At 41.2% G+C, this 20,978-nt stretch overlaps 1 long non-coding RNA gene across 3 annotated transcripts in view; it reads right to left on the bottom strand.

The window, feature by feature from the left end:
• LOC309542190 overlaps nt 1–18,457 on the bottom strand; it is a 28,498-nt gene extending 10,041 nt beyond the window's left edge. Inside the window, exons 1-3 of one of the 3 annotated variants that reach the window (XR_014224137.1) lie at nt 18,332–18,457; nt 17,206–17,295; nt 9,126–9,306 (exon numbers count right to left, since the gene is read on the bottom strand). This is a non-coding gene — a long non-coding RNA (uncharacterized lncRNA). Of the gene's footprint in view, nt 1–9,014; nt 9,307–17,205; nt 17,296–18,331 lie in introns of those variants that run through there. The other 2 variants (XR_014224139.1, XR_014224138.1) reach the window with 2 other exon arrangements.
• Between the last annotated feature and the right edge of the window lie 2,521 nt (nt 18,458–20,978).

Genomic DNA, 20,978 nt, shown 5'->3' with positions numbered 1-20,978 from the left:
TCATATATCATTTCCACCCATAAATTCTTATTGAGCTATGAATATAAATTGAGCCTATGCGCGCAGGTGGCAAGCAAGCAGCTGATCAGGCTGTTCCTAGGCATATGCACAAAACTTCTGTAATGCTAGCCTTCCTGCCCGTGAAACCCTTGCTGAAATTTATATTGATCCCTGTAAAGGTTGATCCCTATGAACTACAAAAATAACTACTTGTAAGTAAGTTTGTGTGCAGAAAACCTTTAAGGTTAATCTTTACTCTTATGTATTTATTTAAGTAAATGTATAACCAGCCTTTCCATTGGGACCACAATGTTCAGGGCAGCTTCCGACAAATCAAAAAAGAATTACAAAATAAATAAGAAAAACAGCTTGAGAGCAGGTCAAATGCCTTGTTCCCTACCACCACCTTGGAATCAATGAAGGGGGATTTTTTACAACAGCTCTAGTCCTGGTATGTTTGTTACCAACTCTATGGAATTCAGGTGTTACAATCCAGGGTGCTAGGGACATGGGTGGCGCTGTGGGTTAAACCACAGAGCCTAGGACTTGCCAATCAGAAGGTTGGCGGTTCGAATCCCCACGACGGGGTGAGCTCCCGTTGCTCGGTCCCTGCTCCTGCTAACTTAGCAGTTTGAAAGCACGTCATGTGCAAGTAGATAAATAGGGACCACTCCGGCGGGAAGGTAAACGGCGTTTCCGTGTGCTGCTCTGGTTCGCCAGAAGTGGCTAAGTCATGCTGGCCACATGACCCGGAAGCTGTACGCCGGCTCCCTCGGCCTATAGAGTGATATGAGCACGCAACCCCAGAGTTGGTCACGACTGGACCTAATGATCAGGGTTCCCTTTACCTTTACCTTTAATCCAGGGTGCTACAATCCAACAATATTATACCAAATAACCTATATACCAAATGTTGCTCTGCTCCAAATTTAGAGAACCTTTTCCTGTGCCAGGAGCAAATTCCACACTAGGCCAATAGGTTACTACAAGGAATGAAGCAGGATGAGATGGGGATGTGTGGATCTGATACTTAATGTGCTGCTTGTTGGTGCTGGGAAGTTATTTTGTGTTTCTGGGAGGTGGAGAAGAAGCCATCTAACAAGAAGCAGGCAGACAGCGAAATAAAGATGAAGCAATTAAATTCCACGAGCAACAAATGTTTCCATGGCATGAATGAAAGATGTACTGAAATGTATGACATTCATTCCCTTGCATGAAGACTCGGCGTTTCCCAAAAAATCATTTTTCTTGAAAGAGCAAGACAATCATGACACTTGACAAAAAAAAAGTGCAACAGCTGAACATGAGGTGTTTGTAAATGACAGCTAAACGTGTTCAAACTATTAATCATGCCTGTGGCATCTCTCCCCCCCCCCCGGCCCCCACTCCTCTAATGTTCCCTTTATTTTGCTTTTAAAATGAGTTTGCTTGTTCTTTTTTCAAAACCTTTGATGTGCAGTTCTAGTCTCAGTCCTGGTCCTTCCTGGATGTTTTGCAAATTTTTGTCACTGTTGTTTCTAGGGACAGATGTCTGTCCACCACACTGTCATTTTTGTACCCCTTTCTAAAGTTACTCTACCTTCTAGACCCCCGCAATTCAGCACCAACTATAGGTGGGTGGTTCATGCAAATCTCCCCATACCTTGAGAGTTTGCATAGAAGTGGTCGTGGGAACTTGCATACTGCCTTTGAGTGGGCTAGCCACTGCTAGTCCACCCCACTTTCATGCTTCCTTGTCTGGCAGTTCAGTGGACATCAGAAGGAGCTTCACACAAAGAGAGATGCATCTGAGTAAAACCACCACACACAAGGAGGGACCCTAACTAGGCAGCAGGACATCAGGGATGTGTGGAAGTGAGTGCGAGTCCTCAAAGTGCTCTATGAACATGCTTTCAACACATGGAGAGATTTGCATAGGTGCTGAATTTTAGGGGCCCAGAAAGTTGAGTAACTCTACAAAGGGATTCAAAAGGTTTGGGAAATATTATTACTGCTATTACTATTAAACTTATTAGTCGCTTTTCTCACAAAAGTGACCCAAACCAACTTACAAAAACAATATAAATACTAAAACCAGTTATAACAAACAGAACCAATGAAAGTCTAAAACACATCTATACAGACAAGACAGGTCTTACAGATCCTGCCTTGCTAAAAGAGGCCACAAATACCTCAAACCCTTCAAATTAAGGGCCAAAAGTCTGGGTAAAAAGAAATGTTTTTGCCTACAAATAGATAAAAAAGAGATAAGGATTGTGACAAGTATAATGTACCTCCCTGGAAAGAGCAATCCACAAGCAGCAAGCCACCATTGAAAAGGAGCATTTTCACGTTGGCACTGTTTGGATCTCCCATAGAGGGGACACACAGAGAAGGTCCTCAGCTGATGATCACAGAGTCATTAGCTTCATGTGGGGGTGGGGGAGAATGGGGATCCTAAGACACATAAGGTTTTACAGTGTGGAAACAAATTGGTAGCCAGTGCAATGGTGCCTGAGTAGGTGCTATATGTCAGGACCATTCTTCCCCTGTCAACAATTTGGCCACCCAATTCTGCACCAGCTATAGATCCTGAATCATCTTCAAAGGGAGCCCCACATAGAACACATTGCAGTAATCCAACCTAGAGGTTACCAGAGTGTAGTTAGGATGTCTCTGTCCAGATAGTGGAACAGCTGGGCCACAAGTTGAAGCTGATGGAAGGCACTCTGCACCACCGAGGCTACTTGAGTCCCAGTAATTGATTCAGAAGTACCCCAGGCTACATACCTGCTCCTTCAGAGGCAATGTAACCCCACCCAGAGCAAGCTGCACCCCATCCCTCCAATGGGATGACTTTCACAGGTGGTGTGTATCTGTCTCTTGAAACAATAATAAAAAGGATTTGCAAATCTACAACTTGGGGCAGAACCTCTGGAAAAACATGGAAAGAAAGAAAGAAAGAAAGAAAGAAAGAAAGAAAGAAAGAAAGAAAATCTGTCATGAGAGGTATGATAAGTGAACCCGTAGTGACAGAAAGTGTGAAGAAAGGGTAAGTCTGGATCAAAACAGCCCCCAAACAGGGAGTTAATACTGTTCTCACTGGCAGGGCAGAGATCCAGTTTCCTCTTACAGAAAACTTTTAATACATCAAAGCAAAGTTGCACAAGGCGTTATTAAAGAGGATCACTTCTTGAAACATGGCTTCTGTCTTGCACCCAGAGGAGAAAGCAGCACAGTGCCTTTGTCCAAAAAACCATTTTTCTACCTGGATAACTTTCTCTTTCCAAATTCCCAAGTATGTAGCTGATGAAATTACACTTTAATAGTTTGGTCATTGGTGCTATAGCAAACCATTTCTAATAAACTCCTTTCCCCCCACTGTGTTTTGAGCTGTTAGTAAAGAATTATCACCTTCCTTCTTCCCACACCATGGATAGGTCTCTTGGTGACCTCCAGACTATCGATAGTGATGACCTCTTTTGAACCCAGTTTGTTGCTAAGACTCTAGTCTTCTTTTTATTTAGTTGTTGATTCCTTCCGTTCTTTATCCTTCTCTTTTTTTCATCCTTCACTCCCATGGTCATTTCTCTTTGTGAAAAATATCATGCCAAACAATAGCACTACCTGTTCTCTGTTGCCTCTGCCTGACTGGAAAGCTTTTTTCAAGACAAATGATTAGAGGCAAACGTTGTCTGGCAAGCAGAGCAGGGGAGAGAGAATGCAAAGTTCTACCATGAAGGAATTCAAATGCTATATGGTTACTAGCAAATAAATCAGTTATATTATTTTACTGGTTGCTAGTGCCTTTTGATGCCCAAATTAAAATGCTACTATGGCTATTTTTGAAGCCCTAAACCGTTTGGGAACCAGGCCACTTAAAGGAGTACATGAATGTATAAAAAGAAGAGAATAAAGTTAAAACAGAGATTTTTTTTCTTTTCATTTGTTGAGGGGACCAAAAAGTATGTATTTTGTGATTGATATAACACACTAAATCAACATAAGTTTTATTGTCCTAAACTTATGGGATTTTGTTCCTAACATAAAGTTTTTTTGTCAATTCACTAAATGAGAAAGAAAAACTATCAATATAATAAACATTTATTAACCTATTGTCTACTTTCTTGGAGAGGTATTTAACTGAACTTGGATAAATTCTGATACATCTTGTATGTCATGCTTCTGGTTGTTTTCCTCACATGTAAACTGCCATTGTGAAAAACTCTTGCCAGATAATTAAACTTTGGTAAGTTATCTTCTAAATGATATAGAACCTGTATATGAACATGACAAGTAAGTCTGGAAGTTGACATTTTCATTGAATTAGCCTACTATATATTTTGGAAAGTTTTTTGTCTCTTTGCATTTAGACCCCTCTTAAAATATTATAGCCAACTCCTGCATGTTGATCCTTCAGATAATAGAGCAGGTCTTTGTCTATATTTATTTGGATACAACTGGACGCTATTTTGAATCAAGACAGTGGACTGAACCTTTCAAAACTGCAATGAATTTAACCTCTGATTTCAAAACCGCACTATCCCCCCCCCCCATTTTCCAAACAATGCCAGGAACTTTCCTTTAGCACAGTATAAACATTAATGAATCATTCTACACATATTATTGGTTGATTTTGAAATTGTCTCAAAGAAGCATATCTGGCTCAAACCACACTGGGACTGATTCATGTTAAATAAACCTATGTGCATCAAATTGAATTTGATGTTCTCTGATATGCCCGTAACTGCTATGTACTCAGTGGTCTGTGTTTGCCTGAGCTTGAGTCTGGACTAAGGAATCTGAGCTCCTGAATTCTGATTTGATACATGATATCCAATCACAAAACATTTCAGGATTTGGGCCTCTGCCATTGGCCCTTAAACTCTGAGTCATGATTCACAGCTTGGAAGTTTAGACAGCCAATCACGCTGGGAGTGGGAGTGGCCCAGGCCTTCAGAAATGTACCTATATAAGCAGTTGCTTTGTCCCTGTTGTTCATTTCCGTAATTCAGTAAAGGTTCTTGCTGTTATCACTGTATCTTGCCTTGTGGGAACCCACCTACACTTTAGTAACACTGTTCACTCTACCAGTGTGCTGTGCTTGCTTCAGTTTTGCATCCACAGACAAGCAGGGTGGCAGAGTTGTTAGAATACTGCACTTAAAAGCAGGGAGAACCGGGTTCACTTCTTCACTCAGCAATGAAGCAATGGGGTGATTGTGGACCAGGTACTTTCTGTCTCAGCCTGGCCTACCTCAGTCACAGGACAGTTGTGAAGATAAAATAGAGAAAGAAAAGCCCTTGTAAGTCATCCTGAGCTCCTTGGAAGAAAGAGTGGGATAAAAATGGAATATTTTTTTAAAGAAATAATAATATGCAGCAGCTTCCTTGAATTTCACATGACATTATTTCAGCAGTTTTTAATGTAGTCATTATATCCTGGAAATAGATATATTTGTCAGGAATTATATATCACCATGAAAAATACTGCAACAAAACTATATCTGCAATTATAACAATATTTCATAATCCTGCAGCAGGGAAAAACAAAGGTTCATAATTCAAAGCATGGTTTCATTTAAAATATTTACCACCACTCCCTATTAAATATGGATTAGCTAACATCCTTCTTCCCACCCTTTTACCACTTGTTAATTGTTTCAACATAATTGCATATATGTTTCTGCAGTAAAAGTTGTTATGCATAATTTGCTATGCATTAAAAAGTACCCACAAAAAAATTAAGCGTACAAAAAAGTTAACAATCAAATTACATGGCCTATTGCACACTTCTAGCAAACATCTCTCTTCCTTCTTTTATTAAAGTCTACTATTAATACTAGGTGATTGTGACAGCTGTGCTTTCATAAACCAGGTTAAGAAGGAAATAGGGTTTTATTACTTTTCCAAAGACAAATAGATAAGTTTAAAGTAAGGGAAGTCTTATCTAATTTCTACCAGTTGTAAGAAAAGTACCTGAAGTACAAAAAGAAAAGTTATTTGGACAGAAGTGGCAAAAACAGTCTTCCCCAACACCCTCTCATTCTCCCTCTCTTCCTCTCTGTCTCTCTGTGTCTGTGTCTGTGTCTGATGTGCCACTATCTTGTGAGATTTTGCTCAATCCCAACAAAGGTATTCCCAAACTGCAGATTTTTTATCTTTTTCTATGGAACAACATGACTCTCTTTGCTTTTTAATGCTATTTCTGGTAAGGGAGCAATTCAAACCCACCATTACTCAATTTGTACAAATTGTTTTATATGTCAGAGCTAAGCCTAGTTTGGGATAATGGCTGTATTTCAACAGTCAAACCTATACATGTCATTTTTATTTCATTACTCATTTGCTCCATGTTTTCCTATGGAAATCAACGGACTTCAACCATTCTGCATTTAGAGAAGGTGTACAAAACTACACTGCACCTACTACTAGGAATAATTTTTTATTGCATACAAGCAGCTCAAGTTACATATAGTGTATTCAAAATAATTATCACATTGGCTGTTGTGGACAGTATTTTCTCTTATCTTACAAAGATCTACTGATATTAACTTTTATGCATTTCAGGAAGATGCTACTCTGGTGAGTAAGTGGAAATGTGTTGTACGTATTACCAAAAGGCATGCATTTAGGTTTACTCTCAGAGGAAAAGTACCTTGGAACTTGCTTATGTTTTCAGCCTGCGGCTCAAAATGTCTTAGCTAGCAAATGAGGTTTGCCTGACTGTTTAGCTCTAAACAAGTTCATTTGTTAAAACGGAATAACCTTGTTTGTCCTTCTCTATATGGAACAACTTCCAGCAACACAGTGCAGTTTTTAAATCACTGAAGACATTATCTGTCCTCCTGTAGGGATTGCCAATGATCCATCTTTCCTCCTTCCAGACTATACGCAGACTGCATCATGCCAGTTTTTACACACTCTTACAAAGGTTGGGTGCTACCCCTACTCTCTTCTGAGCTGTGGCAATATATGGGGAGGGGGGCGACTTCCAGGCGCTCACCCAGGGTTTGTGGTCCTTCGAGAATCAAGACTTGGTGGAGGCTGTTGTAGCTTTAAGAAATATGATTTATTCATATATTTACACCTGAAATTAGATGGAGGGGGTACAGATCTTACAGCATGGTCTTCTCAAGAACGGCTTGTTCCACAGAGCAATGCTGCACTGGAGTCCAAGACATCTCTTCCAGCCTGCCGAAAATGGTGCTCCTCTCTTGTTCCCGGCTAGAGACCCAAGGCTCCTGCCAAACAGTGGTGTAGGAAGGGTGGGTGTGGTGGGTGTCAACCGCACCAGGTGTCATCAATGAGGGGGTGTCAAAATGGCAAAAATATGAAGTTGTGGTTTTTTTAAAAAAAATGGGCTCACAAAACTTTTTAGTTCAGTCACAAGTGCAATAAAACGTGGCTGGCACAGGGCCTGCAGTGTGCCCGAGCCACACATCTCTCCTGGGAGTGACATGGTGGCTTGGTCGCCTGCAGGCTCCGCACTGCCTGAAACGGCAGCATGGGGCTTGCGTCTGTTCATCGCCTCTCCCTCAGCTGCCCTACAGCTGAGGGGGAGGCAGCGGAGAGGCTTTGCACAGTGCACCCTGCCCTAACTCTCCCCGCCCCCAGGTGCCGGGTGCTTGCGCCGCCCTGGGCACCCGAGCTGCTAGCTCCACCACTGCTGCCAAATACACTCTTTTCCTGTCACACACACACCAGCACCTTGGCAACCTCTGTCACTGGTGAGCTGGTTCTTGGATTGGAACCCCTATTACCACAGTATTGTAATCAAGGGTGCAGGGAAGGAACATGCCCATATCAGAACTGTTGGGAGGCAGAGGGGAAGATGACTGATGAGGGCGGACTTGAATTGCCCTGCAGTAGTGACTGGTGGCTGGTTACTGGCTAGCTGATTAGCTAACAGCCCATGCTCATGCTAGGAGCTTGCGTCCAGTCAGTAAGCACATGTTGCATTGTGATGACTGAGTCAATCCCTGCTTACTCTGTTGCCATTGGTTGCTAGAAAGTGTGGGCTTGCCCTTCTCCTCTTGATGGTCTTGGAATGATGTATGTACTGGTGGCAAATGGTGGCCACCAGAGAACCACCTCAATGGACACTGCTGCCCAGAGCCTCACTGTTTCCGGTAGTTTATACCCAGGTAAATGTGCATAGTGTTGCAGACTTAGAACATCTGTCTGTCTTCATCCCAAATTCAGGTTCAAGCCACACTGTTAAAAATATATAACTTGGCTTGGCCTGACTCCAAGTTTATCCATAAACAGGAGCAAGGGGTGGATGTGAGATTGGGTATGGTTATTTATATACTTTATAGAACTTGAAAGGTGTAGTCAAATAACGGTCAAAAAAATCAATAAAGAAGGATCTACATTTTCATTTTCATAGAATCTCAGGCTTCCTTTTGTAATGTTCCATTTGAGAAGCAGCTATCAGTAGTAAGATATTTCCAGGTAGCAAACCTTTATCCACTAACCTGGAAGTAAGTCCCTTTGAATTCTCTGAGACTTACTTAAATTGACATATATAGGATTATTGCCTGGCTTCTGACACTGTTACAGGCATGGCTGTATCACCTTCTAAATTATTTCCATTCCCCACACATGAGAGAAAACATGAAACAATTGCCAATTGGAATGAATAACAGGATTATTTTGGGTTTCTATATAAGTTTCATAATTCTTACATTTTTTATTTTATATATAACAGCAGAAGCATTTAAGAATTTAGCAGGAAGAAAAAAATGAGTAAAAAGAGCAGCTTCAATTTGCAATGCGGCTTCCTTCTTATCTTAGGAGGCTTCTCATTATATAAATTAAACAACTGGGGAAATTATTCTTTAAAGCAATTGGTTTATAAATCAACTAAGTATATATCACTTTAAGACACGCACGCACCATAGCAATTGCTGACCTTTTGATGTCAGAAGGTGTAATCAATCCACGTTGATTATTTGCTTTAATGTGTGCTGGCAACTAAAGTTTAAATGCCAAATAGTGTTTCTTACTTCACATGTGAGAGTCTGAGGGGCATTTATTGTAAAAGTTAAACAGAGTGACAGCTTGCTTTGGTTGATGTGCAAAGTTCTTGATGGTGCTAGTTTACTTTCTCCCATAATAAGCAGTTAATAGAAATTCACTGACCTGCAGTGCAGGCTTAATTTATCACGAACAGCAAGTTGATTTAACAGGATTGGAACGCAGTAGAACAATAGATTTTTTGTTGTTGTTGCACCTCCTGGTGATCTTTAGACATTTTGTCAGTAAAGAAAATCAGTCTTAACATCCGGGAAGGCCTGTGTGACTTTGAATAATTAGGCTACATCTGCAAAGGTAATTGATCGATATACACCAAATCAGAGCCAACGAGAAATTAGAAGGTATCTGTTGATTATTTCCTTTCAGCTGAAACCTTTTCAGTGCATAATGGTGCCACTGCTTGATTATGTTTGACAAATGAGTTTGGTATGTTTAATATCTCAGCAAAAAGACATCGACCTGTTTTGCACATCATACTTAAGCCAAACCATGGCATAGTGCAGACACACAGCCGTACACATTCCAGGAGAGGAAACTATGGCCACTTTGTTCCTCTCCAGTCTTTCAGCTGCTGCACTAAGTCATGGTTTGGTTTGGCTTAGCATGTCATCCAAATTCCAGCTCATGGTTTTAGATCATGGTTAATGTGGAGAGTGCTAAACCATGACCCCATGTCTGAATGGCATGCCCATACCCTCCAACATTTCTCTGATGAAAATAGGGACGTCCCATTCCATAATGATAATTTAACTATTTATACCCCACAATCTTACTGGGTTGCCCCAGCCTATCTGGGCAGCTTCCAACATATGTAAAAACATAATAAAACATTAAACTTTTTTTTTTTAACTTCCCTATACAGGATTGCTGTCAGGCGGCTTCGGGATCGGATAACTCCATACCCTCCAGTGAAAATAGGGACATCCTACCATACCCTCCAACGTTTCTCTGATGAAAATAGGGATGTCCTAAGGAAAAGCCTGACATTCCTGGATCAATTCAGAAACTGGGGTGGCTTCTCTAAATCCAGAACATTCCTGGTAAATAGGGACACCACGTCCCAGTCATTGTGTTCCACTATTAACTGAGATATTAAAACAAGCGCAATTAAAATACACTAGAGATTCTCCATGGAGCTTTCCACTTCAAGTATCACTGCTGCTATATCCATTGTTATTTAAGAAATAAAAGCTGAAGAAACCTTGCACAGTCAAGATGAGAAATGTCAAAGCAGACAGAAGCAAGTCAGCCTGTCTTGAATACCTCACTTTCTGTTCAAAGGCTGACACATGCTTTGCCATTTGAACTAAATTACTTTCCTCCCTATTCATCAGTTGTTTAAAATCATTATTTCACATTCTGGGTCATTCTTAATTAGCCAAGTAAGAGAACATACCTAATTATATTTTCACTTTGCTGTTTAATTAACAAAGTGTGGCATTGTATTAAAACTTCTTGCCTCAGCATTGCAGTTGGTACTCATTATGTAATACATTAGAAGGCAGAAAAATCACAAATAAAGTGGCAAGAGGGGTGGGGGTGGTTAAAGAGGATGTGCGGGGCAGAATAATATTTTTGTATAGGACTTTTCTTTAGGGGGGACAAGTTTCTGAGTTATAATTAATTATGGCACTTTAATCTTAGTCTTCTGCCTTGTGTTGAATTTTAGATTGTAAGATGTGCGGCGCAAGGACCTGTCGTCCTATGTATAACTCAGAGGAGGAGGAAAAAATACTTCCAAAATTCACATGTGTGCATGTGAATGTGTGCTACCAGGGCATTTTTCTAAGAAAGCCTTTTTAGAAAGATGCAGAATTTCTACTCCAGTGGATAAGGCTGTTTTTCCCCACTCCCACCTTGGGTGGATGTACTGCTGAAGAACAGCAAGGGAAAAGTGAAGCTGTGATGACCCCTAGAACTGTCACAGACTGGGAATGGTATGAGAGGACAGCTGATGCCCAGTTGGGGCGAGCAGTGGCAAGCCTACATTTTGGGGGCCCTGAATCTTGAACCCTTCGCAACCAGCAATGAGATCTGGGGGTAACCACTGTTATCTTCTTCAATGGGATTGTTCCATGACAGATCACCACACTTTTACAGCATCTGTACTACTAACTGTCAAACTTGGGGGTTGTTGAAATATATACCCCCCAAAAAATCAATTTGAGTCATGCCATTCAAATTGGATCTATTAGACCCCCAAATTTTAAGCAATGTGGATAAGAGTTGCTTCTGTGGCCCCTCTGGGATTGGCAGCCCTGAAGCTGAAGCTTCAATATTGGATGGTGCCTTCAGAGCACATCTGTGGACATTTTGTCGAAATCAGTATATCTTTTATCTAAGACACGAGATGCTGTACCTGTAAAACTACTGAATTGAGCAGGGCATTGGACCACCAGAGCCCCTTCTAAGTTTAATCCAATGATTCTATGTTGTGAGACCTGCAGTGTAAACAGTATCAAAACCGTATCAAAACCAAGCCAGACAAACCTTAGGACAACATGATGAGCAAATTGTCTTAGGCAAAGTGAACAAAAACTACAGCCTCATTTGTATATTGTTCAGTGTGTCTATAAAATTTATGATTCTGATAGTTGTGATAGCTCACAAGCATTTAGCAGTGGTCGCTATCACCGGCAAATTGCTGATTTAGATGTCTTGTGACAGCATGGCCATTTCAAAGTTCTTATGAAATGGGATTAGCTGGTTTCCTAAATCTGACCAGCAGATATAAGCAACTTGGTAATGTGCATCTTAAAACAGAAAAAATAGAAAACAGATATTTTTGAGAAATACAGCACTGTCTTCCAGATGTAGCCACTGTTGAAACTGCCCAGCAACCCAGTGAAAAACAAAGACATTTCAGCATTTTCAAATGTTATTCATTTATTTCTGGATGCTAAAAGGTGTAAGAATCAATAGGTCAGGTTTTTTCAGTTTACCTATAATAATTGCTACAGTAAATTAGACAGGTGTAGGATGATGTTAATGGACACTAAATACCGTGCATATTTATACTTTTCTTTTGAATCCTCCCCCACAGCCAAGTAAAAAGGTTTCCAAATTTCATAATTAGAATTTTATCCAGCTTCTTTCTAAGTTGCATAAGTAGTTGAGGGAAAATAATTACTAGGATTCTCTCCATAAAATGTATCTTCTGCCCTTCATATAATCTCCCTGTAATGTTAAATTCAAGATAGCGTGTGATAAACTCCAACTAGACTAAACGTGAAGTACTACACACATTTTCTTTAGGAGTAAGTCTAACTGAATACTTACTTCTGAATTACAGTCTCCATAAGAGTACTGTAATTGTGTTAGTCTACTGCAGAAAAAAATGGTATTGTAGCATCTTAAAGACTAAACAATTTATTGTGACATAAGGTTTTGGGGACTTCAGTATACTTCATCAGATATATGAGCCATTATCCTAAGTTGCAGGTATATGTGGTGGGGGATTGTAAACAGTGAAGTCAGAAGGAAAGGAAATGTAGGAAAGTTTTTGGTTTTTTGTGTTTTTTAAAAAAGGTTAAGGACCCCTGACAGTTAAGTCCAGTCACAGACAACTCTGTGGTTGTGGCGCTCATCTCACTTTACAGGCCGAGGGAGCCGGCTTTTGTCCACAGTTTTCCCGGGTCATGTGGCCAGCATGTCTAAGCCGCTTCTGGCGAAACCAGAGCAGTGCATGGAAACACCGTTTACCTTCCCACTGGAGCGGTACCTGTTTATCTACTTGCACTCTGACATGCTTTCGAACTGCTAGGTTGGCAGGAGCAGGGACCGAGCAATGGGAGCTCATCCCGTCGCAGGGATTTGAACCGCCGACCTTCTGATCAGCAAGCTCAAGAGGCTCAGTGGTTTAGACCAAAGCGCCACCTGCGTCCCTGTGGAAAAGTATAGACAGTGATATTACATTATTAGCAGTGACTAGTTAAAACACACACACACACCCCAGTTGTTGCTAATAACACATTGGCTGTAGAGAACAATATGGGAGAGACATGTTTTGTTGCAGTTGGGGCAGATGAAGGTGCCCAGTAGTTGTGGTACTACAGAGATGTACCATAGCGTTTCTTCTCTCTGTGCTCCTCCCAGTGGTCATTCCTCCTCTGGTCACATTGCCAGCCTTCATGTCACATTTGCAGACATCTTTGTAATGCAGAATTAGCACAGACATTCTATCATTAGTAAGCCAATTAACATATGTCAATCCACAAGAGATAACACTGAATCTCTTGATGAATTTTAATTCAGCAGTTTCACATGGTAATCTCCTTTGAAAGTTCCTCTGTTCCAGTATGGCCAACTTAAGGTCAGTTGCAGAGCATCCCAAGAGGCTGAAATATTCACCCATCGGTTTGGGGGGATTGCCATTTTTGATACCAGACTTGTTTCTGTTTACTCTTTTGCGTACAGACTGGCTAGTTTGTGCTATGTAGAATGACAAAGGACATCACTGGCAGAGGAAGGAATGGAAGACAGTGAGTGATCAATGTTATGGATGACATTATTAGGTTATGCAATCATATTACTAGAGTAGACATAGGGACAGAGTCACATCTGGGTCTATGCACAGTATGTGAAAGGGAAATTGTCCAGGATGAATTGTAGGTCATTAATTATAGTTTTGAGTGTTTTTAATTGGAAGCGGTAAGTGAAAAGTGGTGGTCTGTCATTTTCTTTTCTAAGTCTACCCTGTAGTATATTATTCCTGGAAACCTAGGTGGCTTTGCTGATCTATTTCTTTACTTTGTTGAGTAGATATTGTAGTCTGAAGAACACTTGAAGTAATTTTTAAGTACTCCGATGGAACTCAGTAGGGCTTCGTTTTGAGAGACATGCATAGGATTGCAGTGTTAAACACCATTCTTTATTCACATCTATAACTGGTAAATAAGGAGTCCATATGGGAATCTTGAAAATTTTGAGCTTAAACGAGGCTTTGGGGAGGTAAAAACCTATGTGCATTGGGATGAAAGATAGGTTACAAATGTAATGAATACATATAAAATATAGTCTGGATCATAAACACATATTTGAAAAAATGCTTAGCTGATAAGCCACCCAATATAGAAAAGAAATATTGAACACTAACTCCTACTGATATATAAAAAAGTATAAAGACGTATTTCCATCATGATAATTAAACCTAAAGGCATTTTTCTATAAGCGGTGAAGAAGTTTCATGATCCAAACTATTTAAAGAAAAAGGAAAAGAAAGTTATAATGAAATAATCTGGAGAGATTGATTTTTCTCTGAAAACTAAAGTAATAGGTCTAGGAGACACCATAGCATTAGAATGACCATTACAAGGAGTTGATAGAACATGACTTATTCCTCTAACTACCTTTTATTTGTTGCTGTAATGGTCTAGATTCTTGATGCTAATTCTGCCAGACGGCAGTGGGATATGACCTGCCTTCCCACTGCTTGATATAAATCTCCACTGATACAAATTGAGTTCAGCCGCAGTGAACTCAAATGCTAATGCTGGTAACATAAGACAACCTGCTGTTTGTTACCAGAAAGTTTTTAACACTGCCATACTCCCACACACTCCCTTTCACAGTGTAAATCAAAGTGGCACCACACCATTAAGGGCTGTAGCTAGATTTACATAAGACAACAGTGCACATAAATAAGGCATCCATCAGTATCAACATTTTGTGATGATGCTTCCCCCCGCCTCAGGGTTAGTGCTTATTTCCCCGAAACAAGAGGTGCCAAAGGCTCAGGCCTATGAGGAGGAATTGTGACCCGAATACTTATCCTATGAGCTGAGACAACATTACTCAGAGGTCATTTTTCTGATAATTTCTTTGAGATTTGTTTCCCCTCAACTCCCTGCCCCCCATAAAAAGAATTTCCCCTGCTTTTTGTTTGTGGGGGGTCGCTATTTTCCCACTCATTCGTTCATTTGCGTGGACAGGCGGAGTCCCCAGATCCTGCATGGTCCCCCCGTCATGTGGAATAACGACTCAAGACAACGTGCTATGGGATTAAATTGGCCACAACTTTATTAAATTTCAAATGTGGGTAGACCTTGGCTCAGGCATTGGGCGTTCTCCCTCCCCGGTCCCCAGCTGGGGACCTAGGGAGCATCAGGGTTATCCAGTGGGGGGGGATGGGCCGGCTCTGGAGAACATATGTTCAAGCAGAGATGGCCGCCCCCGTAACGCCGCCGCCGCAGGAGAGAGCAATGACGACCTTTCGGTGTACGGCCAAAGCCTCCCTTCAGAAAACCCCTTTAACGGGGAACCCTGGTATCGCCGCCGCAAGAGGAAGATGGACAAAAGGATTCCGCCCAAGGCCTGATACCGCCAAAGTTGTGACGTTTTGCTACGGGAAAGGCGAAACCTGCCAATGCAGGGAAATTCCTTTCCGGCCCTTTAACAGCGACCTTAACGTAGCAGCGCCCGCATACCTGTGAAGAAAAGTTAACCTGCAAAACCTGTGAAGAAAAGTTAACCTGCAAAATAAGACATTAACTGAGGGTGGGTAGGGTGGGAGAAGCTCTGGAGCCAAGTGAGGACTCCTAGGTAAGATCCTCCCTCTATTGTGTGGGCAGGTAATCCCTCCCCTACCTGGCCTGGTCTCCTTGGCAACGCTTCTCCCAGGTGGGACTGGACAATTGACTGAGGTAGGCGGAGACCTCCAGGTATCCCACCTGAGGGAAGGCAAAGCCAAGCCTATGCTGTTGGGGCCGCTCCGGATCTAGGGGCTGCACGCGTCCACGCAAAGGCCGCCCCCCCGTTTTAAGCGGGGAGCGGTCATTATCTGGAAGTCTGTTTTCCACACACACAAAATCATGCTCCGAGTGGTTTGCAACAAAGGAACAGGGATGCATTTCAAACAATGTAAAAAAACAATTTTATAACACTATAACAAAACAATAGCAAATATGATAACATACTTAAAAAAAACCACCACAATCCAATACAATAAATATAACCAGATTACTGAAACAACAGGCAGCAACCAGCAGCAAAAACAACAAGGGAACGTCACTTTTTCATCTTAAGAAACACCGCTTCCCTGACATTGCTCCTTGCAATGTCCCTGAACAATGCTAAGTTCAGGGCAATGTGGGGGTGCTAAATCATGACCAGGAGGCTAATACAGGTGTTTTCACTGTATGGTCCATACAGTGATGGTCCGAAAAACCCCCACAGAAAACATCTTTTATTGCGGGGGTGGGGTAAAGAAGTTTAGCAATGGTAAATTGGGAGCACCACTCCAATAAGTTGTTGAAACATTTCATCTTTCAGCTACCCACTTCAGCCCGAACATAAGTATGAGCTATAACGGCTGTATGGTTGGCCATGACAGGGATCTGCATAACCTGCAGGATTAATTTCACTAAGAAATCTGTTTCCTAGCCAGGAAGACAGATTTCCATAGAAAAATTAATTTCTCCTTGTTTCAGTTTCAGACTCCAAAATGTCAATTAAAAACCCCAGAGGTCTTTGTGCATATGTATTTAGCACATCCAAGCACTCACAAGGCTCTGGATCCAGAATGAAAATACAGGGAAGGATGGAATCTCACATAACCTCATTAGCTAGGGGAAATTAGGCAAAATACATGAGGCAAAAAAATACAAGGGAAATTGCTCTAGCAGTTGACCTGGAGCATGTTTCAGCTTTTTAAGCAAGCAATTTGCAAACATTGTTTGAAGTATTCTCTTTTAAAAAGAAAAAGAAAATCACACATACAGAAATCTGAAACCTCATTTCAGGCTGTATTGCTATAACTTTAAGCTCAGTATCTGAGGAACAGAAACAAGCCTACATCCAATTAGAGGCAGAGGTTGTTTATAACTAGCCTGGAGTCCATAAAATCCTAAAAATTTTGGAACTACTAAAGAGAAAGAAAAAATATTTTATTATTTCAACATAATTCTTATCTATACCAAATTTATAGCTAATAAAAAATGGGTCAACCAGCCACCTAACCACCTTTTTAAATTATGCTTTCTTTTTCTAGGTTTCTATTTTATCTGTAAGCCACCTTGAGTCCCTGTCAGGAGAAAAGGCAAGGAACAACAACAACAAATGTCCTAAAGTCCTTTTGACTAAAAGCCTTGCTACCCAACACTTGGTAAGCTTCCTGGCAGTATGGGGAGTGACTGTGGTGGCAGGGAAGGCAGTAGAGCTTAGTGGTGACTATAAGCTACTCACTCACTTGCAGTCTAACCTACTTCCTAAGACTGGTTTGAGAAAGTTGAAGCAGTCATACGGAAAACCTTGAACACTGCCCTGAGTTCCTTGAAGACTGAGCAAGATAGAAACATAGATCAATTAAAATACATCTGTGAAGTTTACAAGTGGGACATAAAGTTAATCGCATCTCACTGTTGCTTGTAACTCACACCTGGAATTCAGTAAGGGAGTCTTTCAGGCTTTTTAATATGTAGGTGATATATATAATTACATCTCTGAAGTTTAAGTGTTATGTTCCCATCTCTAAAATAGGCAGATGTTTTCTGGAAAGTTTTCTACATGCAGTTCTCTACTTCTTGGCAATATAATGAACATCGTGTGTGACTTGACTTTGCTTACAGGGTGGCTGAGTACATTGCAAAGGGTGGTGCAGGTGAGACCCCAGAGGCATTTTGCCCCGTCCCACAATGGGAAGGAGGATGTCTGAGCATGATTGAAAGCAGAGGGCAAGAAGCCACTATTCCTTTTCTATTTTAGCGTCGCTCCCTCTTCATCTTTCTGAATTGCATCATGGTCCTGCACAGTCCCATTATTTCTCTCTCTGTCAGCGTTTCCCATTCTGCATTCACCCTGGTGGTGCTCATATGTGCTCCTCTCTTCACACTGTCACCTTTATGTTAATAACTTCTCTTGCTCTTTCACCTTCATCGCCCTGTTTCTTTTGCATTCCCATTAGGATGTTCTGTCTCAGCCTGAGAATGGCAAAGGCACAGGTCTCATCTTTCCTTTCAATACTCCCACAAGCTGCAGCCACACACACACGCCATTTCTCTTGGTCAATGTCTCTCCAGTATGTCATCCTGACTCTTTTCTTCCCCCAACAAACTGGGGCATCTCCAGAATCTCCCCCTTTTCCCACCTTTATTCGCTGCTAAAACCTTCTTAGATTGCTTAATCGCTCACCAGCCTTCCTTTCCTGTTGTTGCTTCTCTGAAGTCTCTCTTTCTCTGAGCTATTTCTTCTCTTTCCTCCTTTTCTAATTTTTCACAAACCTATTGCGTATTTGGATCCTAGTATTCCCTTTTGCCACTATCCTATGTTTTCCATTTACCTTGAACACCCTTCAATACTCTTTCTAGCCAACTCACCTCCTTTTAAAACCTCTCTTTCTGCAGTGGAAAATTCCACAAATGGCTCCCCTCTGTGCTGTTTACTGACAATGTCCTCTCTCAAACCCCCATCCTTAACTGTTGCTCACCCCCATCCTTCCCTCTTCACTTGCATTCAGTATTACATGGGGCAGTCTTCACACATGTTGCACTCATTGTGACGCAGGGAGAGGCTGCACCCTGATGATGACAACAGCAGCAGCATCTTCTGCAATGTTAGTGGGGCAGACCCAGTGCTTTTTTCTGGGGGGACACGGGGGTACACATACCTCTAAAAATTTTGTGAATCTAAGTTTGGCCTTATTGAGGGGCAGTATTTAAATATGAGTAGGAAAATGAGAGTAGCCCTAAACATTTTTTTAGAAAAGAAAAAAGCACTGGGCAGACCTATTGGGAATGACATAACCAGCTTCTCAAAACTCATTCTGCCTTTCCCCCCATCATCTCTAGATCATTTTGTAGGCATTCGGGTGCCTGGGACTAATCCCCATGACACTGCACAGTATGTGTGTATACTATGCCACCACCTTGCTGCCTTGCACTGGCTTTCAACGCTGTATATAGAGCCTTTTTCCAGTCCTGATGCAAATGCAGTATTGCCAATCACTGGTTTCCCCCCACTAAGGCTAAAGGGTCAATACCCAGACCTATGTTCTGTTTACAACCGATGAGGGAGGTCATGTTTGTTCTTCCTTAAGGTAGCTTGCATACCAAATTGTCATGGAGGATGCCATCACGTAACTTGCTACGAATTGGAGCTTTCATCCCATTGTGACTAGGAAGTGTAAGGAGTGCAGTGGGGACAAGGCGTTAATGCCCCCCTTCCCCTGGACCATGGTTCTGACCCAGTTTGCCCCCCGCAGGCTATTTGTTTAGCAACAATCAGCATGAAACTACATGTCAAAATGTCTAGTTGGCCTCAAGATGTGCATGTGCTGTGTCCGAAATAGTATTTTTAGTTGGTGTATTTTCACTCCTCTTTCAGTGTCACATTAACCTTTAGCACATTAACTCAGAACCACAGGAAATACTCTCCGTGACCATGTTTGCAAGGTCTGGCACTGTGTCCCATGCACACACAATCCAAGGTCACATATCCTGAGCAAACTGTTAAGCTTTCCTCCTCAGTCCTTCCCAAAGTTTGCTTTTAAATGCGCTAACGAAATATTTCTTTTCCTCAGCAGTCAGTTCTGAAATCTCCTTGAAGATGATTTCAAATAATGTCAGCTTTATTAATGTGGGAAAGTTTTGCCTTGGCTAATAGTGACTTGAGGCCACTTGTCTGCCATGAGGTAAATATTTAGCAGCAAGTTAAGTCAATTCAAAACCAGTAGAGAAGCTTTTTAGTCTCTAGCAAGTTCCCTTCCTTTACCCAGTCTAGTTGCTGGCTCAGAATTCAGTTACTAATTAAGGACAGAAATTAATGCAACTGCTGCACTATTCTTACTAAGGACTGGGAGGAAATCTGCTTTCTTGCTAATTTACCATAAGGTGGTTTTAAAATGCACATTACCACAAAATTTTCATCATACATTTAAGGAACTCTTGGCTACATATCAGACTATGTTTTTATAGAAAGGAAGTATTGCATATTGCAGAGTCTGCTCTACTTTATACAACCAAAACTTGCACACCAAAGTTAGTGAATATGCAAGTGTATTAAATATTAATCTTTTGTTAGATTGCTTGTTTTCCATTTCTGTACTAAATGTGGCCAATAACTATCCACACTTGTTTCCTTGTAGCTGCTGAGCTGGTGTTCAGGTAACCGGTTACCAAGACAACATATTGGCAAGGGATTATAGCAGACACTTGTATGTGTATAACTCTGAATAATGCAAACAATGTTAAGTGATACATTTTTCATTATGCTAACATAATGCACCATGTGATGCCATCTACTCCTTGCCTGTTGAACATGCCCTTATTAAGAATCCAGTTTCAAACCTTACCGGTGGGTATAATGATTGCTTTATTAAAACAATAAAAATACGGGTTCATACACTTTTTCAGATGAGTTCCATACACAGTTGGTGAAACATCTGTTCAACTTACTGTAATTCACTTTTAGAAGAAAATAATCATTGCCAAAAAAAAACCACATTTTCTTATACTAAGGGGTGGGGGACAGTGATCACTCAGTCTTCTGTGTGGGCTTATGAAAAGATACACCCACAATGACATTTACAATAGGTTAGTGACATATTTAAGCAGCCTCCGGCAGCCTGGGAAGTATTGATTTACAAATTTTCAATGTTCCTTCAAAATTACTGGAGTGGCAGCAATGCAGAATGTAAATTGCAAATTGCAAACCATTACTAAAAAGGAAGGCTTAATTTGACCCCATCAAATGAGCTTGAACATCCACTAGAGGTTGAGAGATCAAAGCTGCAGGATAAATAAAAGGGGCACCTTGTAGTGGAAGGAAGTAGTCAGAAATAAGTCCTGATGGTGCACACAGCTAGCCGCATAGTCTAAGCAGAAGGTGCTAATGACAACAGTCCCAAGGACAATGCTAGAGAGGAGTCAGTCATTCCAGTGATCAAATGCACATTCAGGTCCAATGCTATGAGAAAGATTCAAAGTCAAACCGTAAGGCCAGGTTCCCATCTCTGAAGAAGATCCA

This window comes from Podarcis vaucheri (assembly GCF_965113315.1).
Source record: "Podarcis vaucheri genome assembly, chromosome: 10".
Taxonomy (NCBI): Eukaryota; Metazoa; Chordata; class Lepidosauria; order Squamata; family Lacertidae; genus Podarcis; species Podarcis vaucheri.
Note: the sequence above shows the minus strand (reverse complement) of the source record. Positions and strands in the feature narration are given on the sequence as shown.